At 36.9% G+C, this 24,400-nt stretch overlaps 1 pseudogene; it reads right to left on the minus strand.

Annotated features, from left to right (window-relative positions):
- Positions 1-22,231: 22,231 nt before the first annotated feature.
- LOC100687050 lies at positions 22,232-22,944 on the minus strand (annotated as a pseudogene).
- Positions 22,945-24,400: the final 1,456 nt, after the last annotated feature.

Here is a 24,400-nt window from a genome sequence, read left to right on the forward strand (position 1 = left end):
GATTTCTGGTTGCTCATAATTGCACTGGAGAAAGTGGGAAAAGAAAATAATGAGTTCAGGGATTCAAATTCCCTGCTTATATTCCTTACAAATGACCTGAAAGTGTCTATAACTTACCTGAAAGAAATCATATCTCCTGTAGCCACAGAGCTGACAGTTCTAAAAACCCAACCCAGAGTCTCATCTTGCAAGAAACTGAAGTACAACACAGATTGAATCCCCAACCTCACAGGTGTCTGCACTTAAGTGAGGACAATCACTGGGGAAGAATAGGATCCTGATAGTTCCAGAGTTGAGCCATTTTATAGGCCTATAATCCCTTGTATGAAGTGAGGTCAAATCCCCTTCAGGAAGGACCCTGCCAAAGTTTAGAGTGTTAACCTTTCTCCCAGTCTTCCCCAAAGAGACCCATGACCTTTTACTAGGTGATTGTGTGTTGGGAAAAAAGAGAGAATCAGATTTTTAAAGAGATTATGGGATGCAGGCTCTAAAGTGAAACTAAATCCAGGAGATCCAAAATGTCACTCAAGTTTATCTCAATATGGATCCAGTGTGTCCACAAATCCCTTATGTTATTTTCTCAGTGCCACCGTGCATAATAAACACTGGATAGAATACACACACTTTGCAACTATAAGAATTTCTATATATGTACCCTAACCTGCAGTGTAAGGCCCATTACATTGGAAGAGGCCACATGGAAGCCATTAGAAATGCCTCTACCGAGGTAAATAAACCAAAAGCAATCCTGAAAGGACACTATAAAGCTGAATGCCACCATCAATTACTCGAAGGGCGCATTCCCATTACATCTTTATTGAAATCTGCCAATTTGTCCTATTTAGAAAATAGATGGGTCTTGGACATTGATGATGGGTTATTATAAATTTTACTAGGTGGTGAACTCCAAAATTTCATTGCTCTTCCAAATGTGGTTTCATAGCTTGAGTAAATTAATGTTTCTTTGTACCTGATATGTAACTGTGAGTTGACAAATTCTCTTTATCCATACTTTCTGGGAAATACCACCAAAGCCAGTTTCCTTTTAGTTAACAAGTCTGGAAAGACAACTTCACTGTTTGACCACAAAAGTGTATCAACTTTGCAGCCCTATATCATAATTGATTCCACTGGAAACTTAATTGCCCTTATTATTCACAAGACATCAAATAGGCTCAATATATGAAAATAGGTTGATTCTAGTGATCAAGGTATAACTCTTTAGACTTACTGGTATGACATTTTCATGTCAGTGGGTACCTGGGTGGCTCAGTGGTTGAGTGTCTGCCTTTAGCTCATGTTGTGATCCCGGGATCCTGGGATTGAGTCCTGCATTGGCTCCCCGCAGGGAGCCTGCTTCTCCCTCTGCCTGTGTCTCTGCCTCTCTCTCTGTGTCTCTCATGCATAAATAGATAAAATCTTTTAAAAAACACATTTTCATGTCAGAGACTGGGAAATAAATCCAATAAAAATTCATGGGACTTTTATCCTACCCATGGGCCTTCTACCCTAGTGAAAATGTTGTAGTCCAATGGTATGGAACCCACTAAGGTGAAAATAAGTTGTTGCATCTGGCTGCTTTTAAAAACAAAAATAAAGCACAACAACTAGTGAGTCCTTTAGCTTATTCCTCATCTGGGTGTGCTAACTCTGACCCATTTACAAGTCACCCAAAAATCTGCTAGATTTGAGTGAAGATCAAAGCAAAGGAAGGCTCTGCAGCAGGTCAACTGTTCTGGCACCTAAGTCATAGGACCTAGCTGACATTATAGAGCATGAAGTGTCAATGACGTAGAGGTAAACTTGAAGCCTTTGGCAGAAGCTGAAAGGCAAATCATGGGATTTTCCTGGAACATTCCCATAGGGCAGTCTTGAGAAGAAATTATTCTAGAGGGCAGAACTTTGATGAATGTATCTGGTGATTTGCTTTACATGGAAAAGAAAGGTCTGAATTTATAATACTGATTTGTGAGTGGTATCCAAGAGTTGGGCTGGATGTTCAGAGATTTGGAAGGAATGTGATTAGAAAATTGGCAAAGGGGGATCCCTGGGTGGCTCAGTGGTTTAGTGCCTGCCTTTGATCCAGGGCGGATCCTGGAATCCTGGGATCAAGTCCCACGGCAGGCTCCTGGCATGAAGCCTGCTTCTCCCTCTTCCTGTGTCTCTGCCTGTCTCTTTCTCTCTCTCTCTCTCTCTCTCTATCATAAATAAATAAATAAATAAATAAATAAATAAATAAATAAATCTTTAAAAAAAAAAAGAAAATTGGCAAAGAGGACATTTATAGAAGAGGCACATTTGTAGACCTCAACTATGATTAGGATATTAGGAAACTACATTTTAAAAATAATTATGCACAGCAAGAAAGATTACATTACAAGAAACGAGTACATAGTGTATGGAAAGCAAATTTTACAGTGAAATGAAATTTATAGCACAATTAAACATTACTTCAGTATCTGCTTCAAAAAAACACATCTATCTGAGAATCTGTTCCCCACACTTTTTTCTTCTTTAGTAGTTTTGAATTTTTCAGGTGGAGAAATTTCATTTATTATACAGAAAGTAATTGAATGAAAGACACAAGCAACTAAGTATTTTGTGCACAGCAATACCAATGGGGTAAAACTCCATTTGCCCATCCAAAGAGATTTTTTTTCAAGTTCTCTAACTGTAATACCTCTAGAATGACTGCATCCTTGGCTTGAATGATAACTTCTGCATCGAAAGTCACAGATCAGTTCACACAGAGATGTGAGATATATCACATCAGAAAGAAAAGTGAAGTGATCTTACGTTTCAGGAATTCTGGATGACCTCATTTGTCTATGTTAGCAAACTTCATTGGTAAGAAAAATAAGGAGTGACAATAAAAAATGGCTATTTTCTACTGTATGATCGTAGGACAGACAGAGAGAAAAATTAGAAGGTGATAACAATTATTAACTTTAAATCTAACTATTAATACCCACTACAGTATTACAAAAGTATCAAAGAATACTCCCAAATCCTCCCAGACTCTTCTGGACCTTTTCAGAGATTTTTCCATGATTGGTTGTGTTTTGAAATTAGTACATGGGCTTGTGATGTTGGCCTTCCATTAATTAATCATTCACTTAATACACTTCTTGCAACTTTCTTGTGTCTTATTCCTAAAATAAGTTTTGACCACATCTAGGCCTGGAGGAGAAGAGAGAGGAAACAGAGTTAATATAGGAAACAATAAGGAGGAAGTATCCCACAGAAGATGGTGTCTCAGAACGAAGGAACTATCAGGCCCTCAGGCAAAGCAGTAAGGGAATATCAAAAACAGAATGCAGGGATCAATATCAATACCTGAAGATTTCTCCACCCACATCCACTATATTCTTCCAGAGTCTCTCATTAATCCAACCTGGAAGCCAGAGGTCAAGAGAACCCAGATGTTGCAGCCCACAGACTTCACTCTTCTGGATCACAGAAGAGGAGAATTAATATGAAGGGAAACAGGGACACCTGTGTGCTCAGTGGTTGGGCATCTGCCTTCAGCTCAGGGTCCTGGGATCAAGTCCCATATCAGGCTCCCTGCATGGAGCCTGCTTCTCCCTCTGCCTGTGTCTCTGCCTCTCTCTCTGTGTCTCTCATGAATAAATAAATCTTTAAAAAAGAAATGGAGGGCAACAAGTGAATCCCAACACAACCAACTCCTTGTTCCACTGAGTATCTATTTTTGTCTATGCTGAAAAGAAACTTACATTCTGAACCCAGCTACCGTATTCATGGCAGGATGACATCAATTCGGATATAACTCCAACCTTGAACTTGAATTGTGAAGCAATCTACTACCAGAACTCTTCACAGAAAATAGCAAAGAAAAGCAATAAAAACAAATTTGAAATTGTAGTTGGGAAACTTTAAAACTCCTTTTTCAGTAAGAGATAGCAATCATGGAAAGAAAATCAACAAGATTAAAGAAGTAGATCTGTTTCTAAAAGCTGCTTCTAGAATCTAAGGCTCCACCTTAAGAAACTAAAGAAGAGCAAAAAAACCCAAATTAGAAGACTTAAGACAATGTTAAAGATAGTAGACATCAATGAATGTGAAAACAGAAAGAAACCTAAGAGAAAATAAGTGAAATAAGCAAGTTTATTGTAAAGATAAAATAAAAATGATAAAAATCTAGGAAAACTTATAAATAGAAAGGAGAGGAAACACAAATTATGAGTCCTAAAAGAAGAAATATTCCTACAGATCTCTACGACATTTACAGGATAATATAGGAAACAACAAACACACAAATTGGATAACTTTTAAAAATGTACCCAAGCCTCAAAGACTATAAAATGTCAAAACTCACTGAAGAATAAATAGATGACATCAATATTCATATAGATTAAAAGTGAATTCATATTTTATCCTTAAGATTAAAATCAAGATCCAGATGATTTCACTGGCAAATTTTATCAACATTTAAAGATAAATAGCACTAGCTCTAAACAATTTCTTCCAGAGAATGGAAGAATAAAAAGTAAAAACTTCCCATCTCATTTTGTAAGTTCAGAATAATACTGATTCAAAGTTAAAAACAGTACAAAAAATAAAACTATAGACAAATATCCCTTGTTACTATAACCATGAAACCTTCAACAATATGTAAACCAACAACAAAATATATGAAGAGAAAACATATGAAAGAGTAGTATGTGAAGAGAATATATGAATAGATATGAAGAGAAAAACATACGATAGCAATTTATGAAGAGAAACATATACCATAATCAAGTAAAATTTACCCCAGAAATGCAATGTTAACTGAATGTGTGAAAATTTAGTCACCGTAAACTTATGTAATAATAGTGTGAAGAAGAAAAAATAAATAAATGATCATATCAATTAATACGGAAAAGGCATTTCATAAAATGCAATATCCATTTCTGATAAAAATTCTGATCAACTAAGAATACACAGAAATCATCCCTTTGTAGCAAAAGGTCATCTATAGAAAACTATAGCTAACATCATATTTCATGATTAAAGAGTAAATGGTTTATCTAGAAAGTTGGAGGAAGGCACTTCATTCCCATTTAACATTGTACTCAAAATCTTAGTCAATGTAATAGGACAAGAAAAAGAAATATAAATTACAAAGATTGGAAGTAAAGAAATATATTTTTTCTATTTACAGATATTATAGTTGTATATCTAGATAAATGTAAACCAATTAAAAATAAAAACAAAAACACTCTTAAAATCAATGTATGTTAAGGAAGATAATAGCTACAAAGTCAGTACACAAAAACAGTTAATTGTATTTCTACATACTGGCAATGTAAAGGAAGCCAATTTTTTTATATAATAGTTAAAATATCTGAAAAAAGTAATATTAGGTAAAATCAAAGGAAAAAGATCAGTAAGGTCTGTATGCTGAAAAATATGAACACTGATAAAAGAAATTAGATGGTATCTCAGAAAATAGAGACACATATTGTGCTCACTTGGAAGTCTCAACTTGATAAAGATGTGAATTGTCCAAAATTGATCTATAGATCAAAAATCTGGTCTCCCACAGTTGCCATGTGTAGATGAATGAGAGTTTCTGTTGACAAACAGCAGCCAGAGATCCCATTTCCTTTGAAATGTAGAGGGATATAAGCCTCACCTGTCTTCATGGCAACTTCATGCCAGATCTCACCAGTGCTTACAAAAATACTGCAACCTAATAAGTTTTCTCTATTTCTTTCTCTTTCTTTTTCTCTATTTCTTTCCCTTTGACAAGTGTAAATTTTTTTTTTAATTTTTTTATTTATGATAATCATACAGAGAGAGAGAGAGAGGCAGAGACACAGGCAGAGGGAGAAGCAGGCTCCATGCACTGGGAGCCCGACGTGGGATTCGATCCCGGGTCTCCAGGATCGCGCCCTGGGCCAAAGGCAGGCGCCAAACCGCTGCACCACCCAGGGATCCCTGACAAGTGTAAATTTACAATTCCCAACATTCTTTGATTTATTTCAAAGTTGTTTTTTTTTTAAATTCCAAACAAAGATTGCATTTCAACTTCTTGTTAGTTCTCTCTACAACCAGAAGAAGTTTTCTAACATACCTTCTTTATTTTCCCTACATCATGCACTCCCTTTCTTATATCTATTGCCAAGAGTGGTCTATTTCTAAAAGTGTTAGGAGTATATATGATTCAGAGTCACTGTATTAACAGTTTAAAAGGATAATAATGTTTTTATGACTTCACTCAAGTAGTCAGCGTCAGTGTCATATTAGGTGACCTCTTAAAAGCAAGAGAAGTTTTATATAGAGAGATTTTATAAATAGCTATATATATATTATACTATTTATATGTATACTATATACATAAAAATCATTATTTATTACTCATATTACTCATACTGTTACATATGACTCATATACATAATAGTTGATGTTATATATATATTAGACACTATATGAAATATATATACTACATACATTCTTTGTACTGTGGAAACATATATACTATATACACTGTGTATAGAAAGAGAACAGCAAGCATTATTTATTTGTGTGTGTGTGTTTAAAGATTTTATTTATTCTAGAAAGAGCAAGAGCAAGCAGGAGGAAGAGCAGAGGAAGAGGGAGCGAGAGAGAATCTTCAGCACACTCCAGGCTAAGGGCAGACCCCACATGGGGCTCAATCCCAGGACCCTGAGAACAAGACCTGAGCTGAAACCAAGAGTCACTTCACTGACTGAGACACCCAGGCACTCCAGCTACATTATTTGTACTATTCGCATTATAATTATGTTGCATGACTTATACCATTTTACTTTTGTATCTTATATTTCAATATTCTTATATTTTATCAAAAAATGAAATACAAAAAGAATAATTCATTCATCCATATGCTATAATTCCTGGAAATGACAGAACTGTAATGTGAACATCTTATTCCAATTTCCCTGTTAGTTTTAATGCAACTCAAAACTTCTTAATTATAGAAGCATTGTTGGCTTTCATTTTACAAAGTTATGTGCATATTACAACCTTATATCTGAAGGACAATTTATTTAAATACGAATTTTAATTCTACTTGTAAAGTAATTTGAAGATTTAATGAGGGACCTTGGGGCTGAAAAATTTTGTTTTGTTGTGAATGAGGGTCATGTCGGAATGAGGGTCTTTAATCATGATAATTCCCCAAAGGCAATCCCGAAATTGACTTATACTATACATGGGAGGTGTCCTAAATGTGACCGTAGATGTGAGCCAATGGAGAGACAGGTAGTGATTCAAAACTATATTTTAAGATCTATTTTAAAACTAATTTAAACAAACTATAGTTACCCCTTTGGGGACAATTTTTGTAGAACTCATTCTTTTGAAAATTGCAGCTGAGAACATGGTATGTGGGAGACATTACATTATCCATTTTTTAAATGGAAGTTGTAAAAATGAATATTACTTAGGATAAAAAGACATTAAGAGAAATTTATTCTGCAGAGTAATTTCAGCCTGCGTTCCTAGGCTATTCAAGAGCAACCTGCTGGTTGAATCACTGCCTGTACTGGATCAAACAATTTAAGGCAAACAAGGTTGCATTCAAATAGAATCATGACAATGATTTACGTCTACAAAGTGAGCTGCCTTCGTTTATTTATTGCATTGCCTGTAGGCAGTTAAGCTGTCTCGTAGCACACATACTTCCTAATTCACTGATGGAATCACTCAGAGAAATAAGTGTAGATAAATTACAGGGTCCTGGGAAGATAGTGACACCTACCCAAACGCTTGGGGTATCTAAACAAGTCTTTATTGGCAACTATCTCTCTGATGACTCATCTCTAGGAGGTAAGGATCAGCAGGTAACAGCAGGTCATGGAGTCCCTGGGAGAGAACACATGAGGAGGGCACTACTCTGACCATATGAGCAACGTAGACAAAGAGACAGACTTTATTCTATGCTCTGTTGGGCTGGGGGGAGGAGAATCTAACTCAGGAGCCGATTTCCTCAAGTTATGACGTATATACCAATGAGAATGATGGAGAAATCATATTAAATGCTCTCTATGCACTAGGCCCGGTGCAACCATAACACCCCGTGAAAGGAATTTGCAAAAAGACTAGGCTGTTTGATTTCCTGTAACCAGCTAGACACAATGGTAAGTATCTTCTCTTCAGCTGACTGAGATTAAGGCTTTTCTTATCAATCGCCCTCCTGTAACCATCTGTATACTCCTCCCTATGAAAGTAGAAGGCAAACTCACCTCCCCCAAGACCCTCTAATCTTTGGATACGGAGCCTCACCCTATGACAGTAGCCTTCTAAGACCAATTCCCTTAGTTGCCCAGTTTTTGTCTTTGACTTACCTAAGTTCCTTTACTTTTGATATGAATCGCGATTTCGTCTGCAATTCTACAAACTGTCTCATTTAATTCTTACAGTTACTCATTTTAAAGTCACAGAAACTATGGGACAAAAGGTTGTGCAACTATAAAGAAGTATTTCTCATTCCCAGTAACTGCACAGACTTTTTTTTTTTTTTTTTTTCTGAGATGTGCCTGAGAGGGTTCTCTAACCTTATGCAAAAAGTGGTTCGTTTCTAGGAAGGAAAATTATTAATTCCAAAGCTAACTATGCGTAAAGAAGGAAGAGACCTCTTCATCTTTGGATGATTGCTGAGTTGCAACAGAAACTGTAGGTTTCAGAACTGTGAAGGATTCTTTAGTCATTTCATTGCCTATCAAAAACCATTAAGTATTACTTATAAGATAATGTTTAGAGATAATTATAGCCTATAATTTTGGCTAATTGGCTTGAGTAAACTCAGATTTTATGCTTAGCAATATAAGTAATGTGAATTTTAGTGGTGTTAGTTTTGTCCTGCTTGAAGAAATCGGTATAAAATGGGGAAGATGGAAGTGAAGCTTAGCCCAGGAGATGGGATAGAGTACACCCCCGACGCCACGGAGGTCAGACAGGGCCCTGCCCTCTGTGATTCTCTTGAGAGTGACCACACTGTAATTGTTATTAACTTGGTAAAATGAACATCAATCAATCAGTCAATCAAATATGACTTGGTTGCTTGTGGGAAAGTAGAGATATTTCACACCATCTTTTTCTCTTCTGTAGTTTTGGCATCATATAAAATCCTAATTGAAAATATATTCCTAGGGACCCACAGAAAGCAGGCTGTGGAATCAGCTGAGTTCCTTAAATGTAAAGCCCTGGGGATGTGTAACAAAAGCCACAATTTGGGGCACCCGGGTGGCTCAGTCAGTTAAGCGGCTGCCTTCGGCTCAGGTCTCAACCCCAGAGTCCTGGGATGGAGCCCTCGGTCAGGCTTCCTGCTCAGAGGGGAGTCTGCTTCTCCCTCTGCCCCTCCCCACTGGCTGGTGTGCTCTCTTGCTCTCTGCCTCCCCAAATTAAATAAAATCTTAAAAAGAAAGAGCCACAATTGCGATGGTGATACCTTAAAAAGCTGTAGCATCACAGAATATAGAATGCCGACATGTTCGCAATATCATTTTTTTTTTTGCAATATCTTTTTTTATGAAGTTTGTAAATTTTAATTCCAGCACAGTTAACGTACGATGCTATATTCGTGTCAGGTGTACGATACAGTGACTCAACAATTCTATACACCACTCCGTGCTCATGTGAGAAATGTACTCTAATCCCCTTCACCTATTTCACCCATCCTCCCATCCACCTCCCTCTGCTAACCACTGGTTTGTTCCCTATACTTAAGTTTTTTTGTGTTTTTTTTTGTTTCTTTTTTATTTGTTTATTTTGTTTCTTAAATTCCACATATGAGTGAAATCATATGGCATTTGCCTTTCTTTGATGACTTATTTCACTTCACGTTGTACCCTCTAGATCCATCCATGTTGTTGCAAATGGCAAGATTTCATTCTTTTTTTGTAGCCAATATTCCACTATATATGTCACTTCTTTATCCCTTGATTGATCCATGGACACTTGGGCTGCATCCATATTAGGCTATTATAAATAATGCTGCAATAAACACGGGAGTGAATATATCTTTTGAATTAGTGTGTGTGTCTGTGTGTGTGTATTTTTTTAGGTAAATGCCCAGTAGTGCAATTACTGGATCATATGGTAATTCCATTTTTGATTTTTTGAGGAACCTCCACACCATTTTCCACAACGCCTGAGCCACTGTGCATTCCTACCGACAGAGCAGAGGGTTCCTTTCTCTCCACATCTTCACCAACACCTGTTGAGAAGTGGAGCAAAATGGCACTTGCCAGCTCTTTTGTTCTTGGAGAAGTTCCCCAAAGATCCCTTCCCTTCCAGAACAAGCTCTGAGATTAGTCAATACATTTCCTTCCAAGTAGCTCAGATGTTTTTTCAGACTGCTGCTTCCATGCTGTGCATTACCTGGGGTTCTTTGTTGAGCTGGCTCTTCAAAGGTCAAGACTCTGCCCCCTAACACTCCCAGAGCCTAGCCAGCTAATTTTCAAACTTCTAGGTATTAAGTTCCACGGATTGCTAGGTCCCCCTGGTTTCCAAAGCCAAACGTTACAAGGAATTCATCTTCCCATGTTGGTCCCCCACACCTGGGGTGAGGCTCTGTTCCTCTCTCCTCTCCATTCCTGCTGGTCCTCCCTCCCATGGACAGTCTAGGAGTCCACTTGGCTCCCTATCACAGCTCCACCCTCCCTACCCTCCTCCTCGTGGCCTCTTCTCTATATTAATTGTGGAATCTGTTCTTCCAGTCTTTGGGTGATTTTCTAGGTTATTTATACTGAGGTAGCGGTTATCTAGTTATATCCCTGGGAGGAGGTGAGCTTAAAATCCTCGAACTCTGCCCTCTTCCCCAGAAGTCCCTGCCTTACCTTTTAACAGCTTTCTGGATACTTAAAATGGGCCAGCTATTCCGAAATCAGCTATTCCATTATGGATGGAAATAGAAATCAAGCCATAGAATGTTGCGTTAGTTCCTTACGCATGGTTATTTCAGAAAGAGTCTACTGGTCCATGGCCCTTCCTCTATGCTACCACAATATAATGTACTTAGCCTATCAGTTTCCAGATAAAACTATGTAGCAATAGCTTTTCGTTATTTTATGATCCCCTACTAGACTATACACTGGAAGAGAACAGGGATCCTGTTTCAGTTACTTTCTGTTATACCTTCAGCAGTTAGCACTTTTCTGGGCACAAAAATAGATGCTTAAAAATACCTTTTGGTGCTGATTGACAGATCAAAAGATTCCAGGACACTGAGGCGGAGAATTGTAAGTGGAATTTTACAAATAAGTCTCCCCTAACAGCACATGATGCCTTAAATACAAGAGTATTAAGAAGGTCAATGCTGAGAGTTAACCCTACTGTTTGGCTTTATGAATAAAGAGATTTGACCTCTCCCAGCCTTAGGCCCTTTCTCATTTCCATAAATCAAAAGAGCATAGTTAACATTTGCCACCTTTAATTTCAAACCTCACTTTCAGACCAGTTTTTTAAAATATGTAAAATGAATTCTGACCCATGCTGTACAGTTTAAAGAGCCACCAACTGAAGAAGTGTGGACGGGGGCACACCGAAAATGGGTGAAAAGCATGATTAGGAAGCATCATTATAACTAGAAATATTATTATTTTGTGTGATATGACAATCGAAAGTTTCTGATGCCTCTCTGGGAAAATTAGTTAACCTGTCTGAGGCCGTTTCTTGTTTCTATAATCAAGTAACTGGATGGGATGACGTGCAAGGTTGCTTTCAGTTCTGAAATGCTATGACTATGAAGACAACCTAACTTATTACAGTAACAAGGAGTTTGCCCTGTGACAAAAAAAAAAAAAAATCATTCTTGTTTATAAGGAAAAATTTTAGATTGTACTTTCTGCCCTTGGCCTAAGCAGTTTTTCCTTTGTAAGATCATACCCAAGCCCTCCTTCAGAGCAGAAAGCATTTTGTAATTCAATTCTTTGTTAAATTAAAAAAATAATTGTATCCCTCCTTAAGCGATTACTATGGGTGCCAATGAACTCCTCTTATAAAGAAATACATATTTTATTCATTTATTTGAGAGAGAATATGAAAGAGGGGGGAGAGAGAGAGAAAGAGAGAGAGAGAGAGAGAGAGGGAGAGCGAGCACCTGAGCACCTGAGCACACAAGCAGGCGATAGAGGCAGAGGGAAAAGCAGAGCCCCCACTAAGCATGAAGCCCATCGTGGGACTTGATCCCAGGACCCAGAGGTCATGATCTGAGCTGAAGGCAGACATTTAACAGACTGAGCCACTCAGGTGGCCCCCCAGCTAACTCATCTTAAATAAAAATTGCATTAAGTCAATTGTTTTTAAGAATATGAAAATCTTGTAAAGAATCTCTTTGCTCAGTGGCCCTATCATCCACACACATCATACACCATTAATAATTACACGTCACTAGCAAAATATTGGTATCTGGCAAATCTAACACTTAACAGGGATTACTATTGCTAGCAAAACAGCATATTTTTCTTAATATGCTTAATATTATGCTTAATATTTCTTTTTTTTTTTTTAATATTTCTTTTCAAATAGTTGTGGGGGTGCCTGGGTGGCTCAGTCTATAGACCATGTGATGCTTCATCTCAAGGTTGTGAGTTCAAGTCCCATGTTGGTTGTAGAGATTACTTAAAAAATAAAATCTTAAAAAATAGCTATGAAAATGACTCCTTATGTAATCTAAAATAACCTATACATATTTCATGAATATGTTAGGGGTAGGGCCCTTGTAATAACCAATATATTGGTAGCTTATTAGGCTTTTTGATATCTAGTACATTCTTCCAATTCTTGCATGAGAGTACATAACATTATCCTCGGAAAGTATCTGGAAATGGGAAAGAGGTATTGGCATAGATCTAGATGGCTGTTGTTAAGCTAAGATCTTGAGGTTACCCAGGTTAGAAGGAGAGAGAAAATAAAATAAGCAAGTCTACAATAGAGAACTATGTTCTAAGGATAGTTAAGTAATCTATCTACCTACCATCTATCTATCTATTTATTTGCTCCCTTTTTTTTTTTTTATTTTGAAAGAGAAAGAACTCATGAGTGGAGGATGGGGGTAGATGGAGAGGGAGAGAGAATCTTAAGCAGGCTCCATGCTGGGCAACATGGGGCTTGATCTCATGACCCTGAGATCTGAACTCTGAGATCGTGATCTGCACTGAAATCAAGGGTCAGATGCTGAACCAACTGAGCCAGTCACACAACCCTGTTCTAGTTATTTTAAAGACACACATGGGGATAATAATTACTAGACAAAAACTGCATTATGTGACAAAGTCTAACCTTTTTTAAAGATATATTCATTTAATTCCATTACATATTCATTATATAATTAATTCCATTATATATTCATTATATATTCAATTAATTCCATTATAATTTCATTAATGTTTTTTATTTCATCCAAAAGTTATGCACCTTAGTACTTTGATTTTTATTTTTCTCCCTATAAATATCCTTGCATGCTCATGTCTATTAAATTAATATTTCAATTCATAACCTATTAGTATGTGCTATAATTTTGTTTCCATACTATCATTTGTCTCTGAGGACTAAGGAGAGCTCTCAAAATGACATTTTTTTCCCTTTTACAATAATCCAAACTTAATAAGAAAAGTTGCAAAAACAGTACATTTCTGTCTGCCCTTCACCTACTTCTCAAATATTACATCTTACACAACCATAGAATAAATGCCAATAATCCAGGGTCCCACATCTTAAGTATAGTTTTTCTGCCTCTTTAGTCTCCTTCCATCTTGGAAAATGTCACCATCTTTTTTTTCTATATGACTGACCATTTTGAAAGGTAGCAGCCTATTATTTCTCAGACAACCATTCAGTTTGGGTTTGTCTGATGTTTATTCATGTTTAAAAATGTGGTTTTTGCCAAAAAGTATCACAGAACTGATATTGAGTACCTTCTTCATGAATCATATAGGTAGACATAATGTCAGTGTGTCTAATTATGGGTGTTGTTGCCTTTGATCAGAAGGTTGAGGTGATGGCTCTGGGTTTTTAATTATAAAGTTAACTAATTTCCACTTAGGATTTTAAAATACTTTATTGGAAGATACTTCAAGAATATGGGAGTATTCTATTTATTGTGATAGTTTTAGGATGTGTTAGTTTGGTGTTTCTTAAAGGGTGAATATTTTTGTCATTTCTTCTACCTTTATTAATTAGAAATCTACTAAAAAGTATCTGTTCTTTCACTTTATTTATTTATTTATGTAAGTGTGGAATTGAGGATATTTCTTTTTTCTGTAGATCACAATCCATTATTATCACTGTTATTAATATTACTTTATAGCGATAAGACCACTTGACATGAAGTTTACCCCCTTTAACAAATTATTAAGTTCACAATCCATTATAGTTAAAAATAGTCACAACATTGCACACAGATCTCTAGAATATATTTATTTCACATAACATCTTGGTTTTACTTGACAAACCACAAATCTCACCAGCTTCCTTCCTGGATGCATTCCTAAATAGAATATATGCATTAAAATAATATTTTCAATTCTAACTGTGAGTAACCAGTGCAATTTAAAAAATATGTCTGCAAAACAGATGCCATATTTGTCCACATTTCCTCTGTACTCGTTGGCATCACCTTAATTCAACCACCATAATTTTTAAATTTAGCTTCCATTTAACTATTATGCTATCCTGTCACTCTCAGAAGTAGCTATTCAGAGTAGCAGTTAATTTCCTGCTATTCCCCCATCTTAAACATGCCTTTTTAGCAAAAATGCCTTAAATTTGGGGTTTTATTGGTTTAATTCTGAGACATGTAAAACCAAACATTATTTGAAGTAGCTTGAATAATAGTAAGAAATGCTTGACGGGAAACCTAATTATAATTCTATGGAAGTGCAGGAAGGGAAAAATAATCAATTTACAAATGTTAGCTAATAAGTAATCAAAACAAGCTAATAAACACATTAATAAACTGAAATAACCTATGTTTTAAAAGAACTCAGGGACAATTAATTAAATTACTGTTTCAATTGCTAGTATTTGACATTAAAGTGAGTGCTATCTGGCTGGAGGCCTTTCTTTGTGGCTATTTGTATATATCAACTCTCTTTCTGAGTTAAAGTTACTATCATACTTTTATTTTCAACTGGAGTCATCTAGGGCTCCTATAATGGCTTTACTGACCATATTCTTGGGGTCCCCGACCTGATGGTTGTTTTCCTGAGCACAGAACTGACAACTTGCATGCCCTGACAGGCAGAAACATAACCAAGCTTTTAGAACACAAAACAAAATAAACACATGGAAAAGCAATAGTTGCCACTTGGAGGAATAAGTGGATAACCAATGCATGCACCCAAACCAAATGTAACCAGAGTCACAATCCAAAACCCTAATGTTGACAATATTTTTCTCCCGTTAATCTGAATTCAAAAGGAAGAGACAGCATGAAATTTTTACATTTGCATCTCAACTGGGCACTACAGAGATCCAGAAGAGTTGACTTTGGTAAGAATTATTATCCTTCACTGGTTCCTGCTAGTTTTCCCAAAATTTCAACTGCCTGCTACAGAGTGAGTGCGGTGTTCCAGACAGCCTTTCCTGGTCACCAGAAACTGCAGGAGAGGAGAAACTTATCTTTTCTCTCTACTCTTTTAAATTGCTGACTGGGATTCCAAAACAAAAGAAATATTAACAAGAGAAAAAGCATACAAATTAGATCCATATAAGTTTTACAGGACACAGGAGCCTTCCTAAGAAAATGAAGATCCAAAGACACAGCTACATCTCAGTGTTTTTATGCTAGGTTTGACAAAGAGTGGGGACATCATGGAAAGTACAATATGACAAAGGTGAGCTAGATGCAGTAATTGGGGCAAGGCTTGTTCATTCAGATTCCTCCCGTATCCTTTATTTTCATAGAAGGATGCTCCTGTCCTTCAGATGTAGGGAGGTCATCTCTCACATAAAGGTTTTATGACTTGCTTCAGGAGAATATCAAAAAGTCCATCCTAACTTTTATGACCTGCTACATGGAAAGGCCAGAAAGCCCTTCCTGCACATGCCATTTCTCAAATTCCTTTTGCTTGAAATTTCTATATGCCAAGGTGCCGTATTTTAGAATAACATGTTCTGAACTCTATCACAGGGAACACTTCTCAACAGGAAATAAGACAATCCTCCTACTCAAGATTCATTGACAGCTTATGGTTATGGTGGTGTTTAATGAACGTGTCCTTGCTTTCATTTCCTTGCTTTGTTGGTTTCTTACTCATTAGAGTAATTACTGTACTAATTATGGCCATTTTAGCTTGCTATCTTAATTATATTTTTGAGGGGTAAAACATGATTAACCAGAAATACACTAATGCCCTCCCATTTTTAATGCCAGAAGCTTGAGGTCCAAGGACAAAGCTGAAGTAAGTGTCCGACTGCTATATAAATTGTGCGTAGTTCAACGAACCAAAACAAACAAACAAAAAATAACTCTTAGAATTAATTCTGCAGATGGATCCTTATTTGTATAGTGAAGGTAGATATGCTGTCCATGACAAGCAGGATTAGAGAGAGATTGAGAGAGAGAGAGAGAGTTTTCTTGGTTGGTGGGAGGGCAGTTGTCAGAGGATATATCATATTTGTATCTATGAAGTAGAGGGAAATGTTTGCTTTCTTCTACAAAGAAGAAGGGGATCTATTCTGAAGAGATTTGTTTGAGTTGAAACCTGTGTGGGTTCCCTGGAGTAAGAATAATGTGGCTGAGGGAAATCTTAAATTGTTCCTAGGAGGCTCTGGGATAACTGGTTGAAAACATTCTCTGAACCCTTCAGACTGTTGATATAAATCCAACACCACACAAAATCTGTCTTTCAGAGACATTATTTCCCTTTCTTCCATAAAATTGCTGATGATTGTATTTGTCTAAAAAGCTTTCTTAGAGAAAATAACTATATAAAACCGTAGAATCCCATGGATTTGAATTTGTTGACTGGTATATAGCAAATATTGATTTTTTAAAAACTTAGTAGGAACCTCAGAAGATATATAGAAAAATTAGAGATATTTTTCAAGTGAATTTATGATCACACAATCAGCAAAAAAACTCCCATTATAATATAGTCCTTAGCATGTGAGATTCAATTTCATATTTTCTCATCTTTTCCAGTAATCTACAGAATGCACTTTAAAGTAGTCTCTGTTTTCATGCAAGTTGAAAATAATTGTGAATCAGCCATTCGGTGCACACATAAATCGCAGGTTCTTGATTCTTAAAATGACAGTTAAAATAAAACTAGGCACTTGAGGATTTTTTTCTTTCAAATATATCTTAATCAACCTTCAAAAAGTAATGTTACATTTACATTTCTTTAGCTAGTGTTTAAATTTACAATTTACAAACGAGCACGAAGGCAGTGTGATACAGAGAAAACAATACTGAACCAGGAGTCAGAAATGGACTTAAGAACTATCTCTACAGTTTACTTATTTTAGATTACTTAACCTTTCTGGGTGTCAGTGCTCTTTTGTAAAATGATAATAGTACATTTTGCAGACGGTTGTTAAAATTATCAATGACAGTGCATCTGAAAGCTTATGAGAAAACTTGTCAGTGCTGTAGCAAAGTAGAAAAAAAAAGGGGGGGTCTTCATTTTATTTCCAGAGACAGTATATTCTCTGGCAAAGCAGTAACATATTTGCTAAAGTTTTTTTATGCACAGTAGGTAAGAAAGAATTAGCAGGTCTGCAATTGACTGCCTTCATGTATGGGAAATGCTCAGGAAGAAAAATAACCAAGAGGCAGACCTCTTGGCAAAGACACAAATGGTAGGTACCATCAGAAGGGGCCACATCTACAAGATGTTTTTAGCAGGCTACGTCTGGTTCACTTAAAGTTGCTATAGCTAACAAAAACAAAGAAAAAGTAAGCCGTGGAATCTGGAACATGGATGACTATTTAAATGTCTGAATGAGAATGAGTATATTCAATGACCAAAATGTTTTCCTTTTAGTGTGAGATACACACACACACACACACACATTAAATAAACATTAGAGATGTCTTAACTGATGTCTTAATTTGCAAGAGATGAAGAATGAGCAGTGGTGAGATGCCATATATTCTCTGCTGTACATGTGCCTCTCAATTAGTTGTATCTTTGAAATTGGGATAAATACTGAGTAAGATCTTTTAATTCTCCCGAGTCTGATCTGGCAATTTAATTATTTATGCTCTCACGTTTTTTTGTTTTTTTTTTTAAGTTGTTTTTAACATCACTATCATCTGTTCATTTGCTCAAGCTAGAAACCTGGGAATCATCCTTGATGCTATTTTTTTTTCACTTTCTCACCACAATATCTAGTCAATAATCATATGCTAGCAATTGTACTTGTAATCTTTTCTTGGATGCATTCATGTACCTATGCTATCACGCAAGGCCAGATTCCATCCTCTCATTAACAGTTGATTCGGATGGCCTCCTAACTTGTCTCCCTGTCTCCACTGTTGCCTCCAATCCACTCTCAATGCCACTGACTCTGCTCCAAGTTTCTGTGGCTTCCAATTGCTTTCCTTCTAAATGCAAAAATATCCGCCACTTCTCGTGCTGCAGCCCTACCATCACTTCACTCCCTGGGATCCAGTCACACCAATCTCTCTCTTTTTCAAGGATTTTTAAAATCTATTTATTTACTCATTTATCTATTTGAGAGAGACAGAGACAGAGACAGAGATGGGAAGGGCAGAAGGGAGAAGGAGAGAATCTCAAGCCAACTCTCCACTGAGTGCTTCTTGGGGCTCAATCTTATGACCCTGAGATCATGACCCAGAAATCAAGAATCGGAGGGCTTACCCAACTGAGCCACTCAAGCACCCCCCCCCAATCTTACCAATCTTAATATCATTCTTCCATCCTCTCAAGCTTCCTCTCACCCTAGCAGCTCTGAACATTCTCCCCAGCTAATTCACATCTCACTTTAAATTTCACTTTCTACTGTAAGAGTCTCCTGAATCCAGGAATTTCTTGTATAATCTTGTAACTTTCTCTTCTTTATCAGAAACCTTACTGGAGCTGCACATGATTAGCTGGTGACTCGTGGAACATTTAATTTTGCCAATCCCCTTAGTACTGAACGCTCTGCCGGGGCTAGGATGTTATCCTCTGGTTCCTTGCTACAACTCCAGGGCATAACAAAGAAATTAACTCAGGGACCTGCTCAGAAAGGTTTACCGGCTGAATATAACAGCTCAATTCCAGGTGATGAAAGAACAATTACTAGCTACAATGTCTTTCGAGATTGCGAAGATAGAATTTTCCCTGGCTCTTTCCCAAATAATTATTGCTTTGATTCAAAAAGTGCTATAGGACAACTCTTGGTGAAGGAGTGAACATAACGGTCTTCCTCTTGGTGAAGGAGTGAACATAACAGTCTTCCAAGGTGAGTGTCCAGCTTCAAATAAAGAGGCATATCTTCCTGGAATTTAGTAAAGGAATTTGTTGAGAATGAAAACTATGAAGGATTTTCTTTTCCTGAAAAAGAAATATGAAACATCCTGAAAACCATGGTGGATGACACTCTTAGGAGTTAAACACACACAACATTGTGGACGGATGTAAAGCCAACTCAGATGTGCGTAAGGCTGAGTGCGTCGTGTACAGCAAGTCTATTCTAAATAATACACCTATTAGAATTCTATCAATATTTAATCCTGAACTCCATTTTTTCATTCTTACTTTCTACTCTGCATGATTTTATAATCTCTGGGTCTGCGCTAATATTTCAGGCCATCGTTTAGTTAAAGGGCAAAGGAAAGATGGGTGAAAAAATAAGAAAAGCAGTCGATTTCTAGTAGAAGAGGTAAACATCTGCTTGTTCTCAAAGATGCTGCTGATTTTTAATAAGCTCTGAAGTCTGGAAAACCCTTGTAAACAAGAAAACAAGCCATTTCATCTGGCTTTGGTTTCCATTTCACCTCCAAGAAAGATTGATGGATTGCGAGTTTGACCTGTCACTTATGGAAAGGTTTCAGTAGATTGGTAGCCGTGATTAGCTTCCTTTATTCAGTTACCCAGGGAATGATTGGATTTATGGACTTGTCTACTCTTATTAATTATATATGGTCTTTTTTTTTTCTTCTATTGTAGATGGATCTATAGTTAAGTATGTAATGTTCGAGAGCTTTTATGGGTCATAGAAAGCCTATCATGATAGGTCTGCAACTATACTAAATACTCAACTTTCACTCATATACAAATAAGTAATAAGTACCATATTAGGTGAGTACACACGTGCACATTTGCTAACCACTGCGTCAGTGTGCAAGTGTTATAGCGATTTCATCCTAGATATTTAAGCACCAAAACATCTAACCACTTTTGGGTTCAAAATTTACTTTTTTTATTTATAACAATATACCTCACCTTCCTGAGCAAAACACGTTAATAAAAGGTCTTTCTTGACTCCTTGACATAAGCTCATCATGCACTTTATTATATATACTACACCAAATGGTGATGTTCACAGGAATCATTGAGCTGCCACGTGAAGGGCTCCAAAATGTGCCACTGTGACGTAAGGACTATTCTGGGCTGAAGATAGCTGTGAATCCACAGTCCAGGAAGAGCTTTCTCTGAAGTCCCCTTATCCACCTAAAGATAGATCCTCCCCCTAGAAAACCTCAATTGTCATAAATCCTCTCCCCAAAAGTCTCATCCCCCAGGGAAGACTGACTCATCACAGGGCCGCAGAAAAGTAGGCACTACACTCAGACAGACATGGGCACAACCCATCATATCTTCCATCTGTTCTCCTAAGGACTCACTTGTCTTTCCTAAAATTCATTTACTCTCCCTTCAATGGCCTTTCTCCCTCCCCCTTCTGTTCCCTTTTTAAAATGCTCTATCTGCTCTCAAATCTCACCACGTCTCTGGGCATTCAGTTCTTGTCGTGAGGTCCCTTTACATGTAGAATTAAAAATTTATAAACGTGGATGCCTTTACTCCTGTTATTTTGTCTGTTGTCAGTGTTGTTCACAGGCCCCCAGGTACTGAACCGAGGAGGTCAAGAGCAAGTTTGTCCTCCCCTGAGCAGCATTACTGGCCGCTGTCTACGTGGCCCAAACTGCTTTACTCATTTCATTTAAGTTCTTACTCTGTTAATTCCTTAGATGTTTCTTTATTCCTTCCTTCCTTCCTCTTTCCTTCCTCCCTTCCTTCCTTTCCACCTTCTTTTTCTCTTTTCTTCCTTCTTTTTATTCCTCAGTTCTCTTTCCCCTCCTCTGTCTCTGCCTCTGTGTTTCTTTCTCTCACATTTAGGTTCTATTTCACCTGCCATAGTTCCTTTCCCTTCTTGCTGTTAAGAGTGTAATCACCTCCACTCTAATCTTCCATGGAAAGAGAAAATAAGTGGCCATATGTTTTAGAGTTATTTCTAAAAGCAGGTCGAGCAGGATTCACCTGAAGACTCTGAATATAAAACTCTTCCTTCAGTGAAGTGCATGATTTTAGTGTATAGCCCTCATAATGTCTATTTTAAATCCTCATAAGAGATTTTTCTTTCCTTCTAGATTTGGTCGGTTGCAGATAACTTACGTAGCTACAAATATTTTCTAGATATATGAAGCATTGTGCATGAAACATACATGTGCATTATGAAGAAAAAAAATTAAATTTCATTTTCATGTAATTAGCAATATATACACCTTCATGCACATACATATTCATATGTATTTTATATATTTGTATATGTGTATGTAACAAACTGCACGTTTACACAAATTAGTGCATCAGTTTCTTTTGAGTTTTTTGTTTTGTTTTGTTTTGTTTTAAGATTTTCTTTTTAAGTAATTTCTACATCCAACCTGGGGCTTGGGGATCCCTGGGTGGCGCAGCGGTTTGGCGCCTGCCTTTGGCCCAGGGCGCGATCCTGGAGACCCGGGATCGAATCCCACGTCGGGCTCCCGGTGCATGGAGCCTGCTTCTCCCTCTGCCTGTGTCTCTGCCTCTCTCTCTCTCTCTGTGTGTGTGTGTGACTATCGTAGATTTAAAAAAAAAAAAAAAAAAAAAAAAAAAAAAAAAAAAAAAAAACCTGGGGCTTGAACTCACAATCCTGAGATGAAGAGTCACACATTCCACCGACTGAGCCAGCCAGGCATCCCTCCTTTGGTATTTCTATTTGAATCTAACCACATGTATATTCTTTTTTTTTTTTTCAAAACATCAAAAAATGAATATATTTAACCATACTCAGCTCATAACAGAGCAAATGGGTAAGAAGAATAATTCATACTATAGCATATTGTTAATATGAACTGGCAACAGAAAAAGTTGGTATAAGAAGACAGAAAAACTATCTTTTAAGAATTAGAACCGAGGGGCTCCATAATCATCTGGCATCCGCTCAATGTTGTACCTATGGTTAGAAATGTACATGATGGGAACTCCAGGGATCTTCCGGATCCTTCGTTTAAGGTCCCGGTCAACTGTGGCCACAATGTAACACTTGTGCTGAGTTACTCTCTGTACTAAGCAGTCATCTGCATAGGATTCCTCTGTGTGTGTGTGCATGGCAATCCTTCAAATCTCAGATCCTTGGCAATCCTTAGAGCCACTCGATACTTTTGCCCCAGTTTCTCAATTTCAGCCATTACACAGTCAGTTATACAAGGGATACACTTGGCATACAGACAGTCCATCATTGACTGTACTAAGTCAAGTTTGGCTTTAATGGAAAAGTTGATAAAGTTGGTATCAACCAGGATGTGGTAAGGTGGGCCCAGCTGTGTGTTATATTGGAAGAATAAGCAGGAAGGATGTTGGGGGACTTCTCTTTCCTTGAGTGCACTGGAATCTTTCTTTTCTTTCTTTTTAGGTTTTAATCTATCCTTCTCTTTAAGCCTCTGATCTTGGAGACTAAGCATTCGCTTCATGGTCGCATACTTTCTTGCTTTCTTTTGCTTCTCCATGTTCACGCCGCACTCTTGTTTCTTCACATGTATATTCTTAGTCTCATTCTTTAATATAGTTTATATTTCATGATAGATTTTTGTATCAGTGAAATTACAACCAAATTACCTGCCAATGAAAATGAAACACCATATCCGATTTTACCCTAAAAATTATTTTATGGATAGCCTGTTGCTCAGCTTATATAAAGTATTTTTCTATTAGAAAAGATTTTTGCAAAAAAAAATTTAAAAAAATAAAAGATTTTTGCGTGTACTAGGTTCTAGACATTGCTCTAGCTAGGAGTCACGGAGAGAGTGAAGAGAGATGAACTGATAAGGCTTCTGAACTACAGGTGTTATTTGGGTGTTAGGAGTGAGGAAAACTACCTAAAGGCAGGGACTTTTAAATTTCTGTGGTGGATCAAGGGCACTGTTGACCACTCATTCCAACAAAGGCAAGCAACAATGGAAACAATAGAACCAAGGACTCAAGTAAGAAACACATGACATATTTTTGGAATTGTAAGTAGTTCAGTTAAGTTCAAAATTCTCTCTCTCTCTCTCTCTCTCTCGTAAGTAAATGTGTGAAAGCAGATTGTCTTTGCTTATCTGCCTATTTGGTTAATATTCTTGGGAATAACTCTGTTATTGTTATTGTTATGCATCTGTACAAAAACTGTGAGTCACAAAAAGGACATTTGTGAATAAAAATGACCTTAATTACGTGGCACCATGGAGCAAATGAGTATCCATGGAGATTATGTAGCTAATTCCCCACTCAAAATATTTTCACATTGTGAAGATGTTTGGCTTTTGTTTTGTTCCTTTTTGATGTGTTGAATGTATTTATTTGCTAACCCTATACTTATTTTGTTATAGCTTTTATTTCAAAGAGGCTATCATCTGGTGTATACTCTTAGCATTTAAGAAAAAAAAAAAAAACCCACATCACATACATCCTAGAGATTGCTATTCAAATCTTCCCTCTATCACTAACTAGCTGTGAGACACCAGGCAATTCTTTCAACCTTGTTGGGCCTCAGTGGCCTCATTTGTATAAATTGAGGGTTTGAGTCAATGACTTCCTATGACTGCCTGAATCAAAGTGATTATTACCTCTGCTTCTTTGCAGTCCAAATTGATATTCAAGGAAAAAGTTCCTCAGCTACCAATCCCTGTACTTTACAGCAGTGGAATTTAGAAAGATTTGTGCTTCTTTATGTCTTTCCCTCTTGAAGCCTACATGCATTAGCTCTTCTTTGAGTGTTAATAAAAATGTGAACTCATGTTGAGGTAGCTTTCTAATTAGATTTGTTTATAGAGTCATTTCGATTATAACTTTCCTGAGAAATAGAAAAGGAAAATGATCACTTATTGAAATCACTGTATTTACCATACATTTTAATTAAGCAAGGTAGAGAATTTTGTTCTCATTTCACAAGTGAGAAAAATAGTTAAAAGAGTTTTTAGGTTTATATTATGTGCATT

This window comes from Canis lupus, chromosome 21 (genome assembly GCF_011100685.1).
Source record: "Canis lupus familiaris isolate Mischka breed German Shepherd chromosome 21, alternate assembly UU_Cfam_GSD_1.0, whole genome shotgun sequence".
In the NCBI taxonomy this organism is placed as follows: domain Eukaryota; kingdom Metazoa; phylum Chordata; class Mammalia; order Carnivora; family Canidae; genus Canis; species Canis lupus.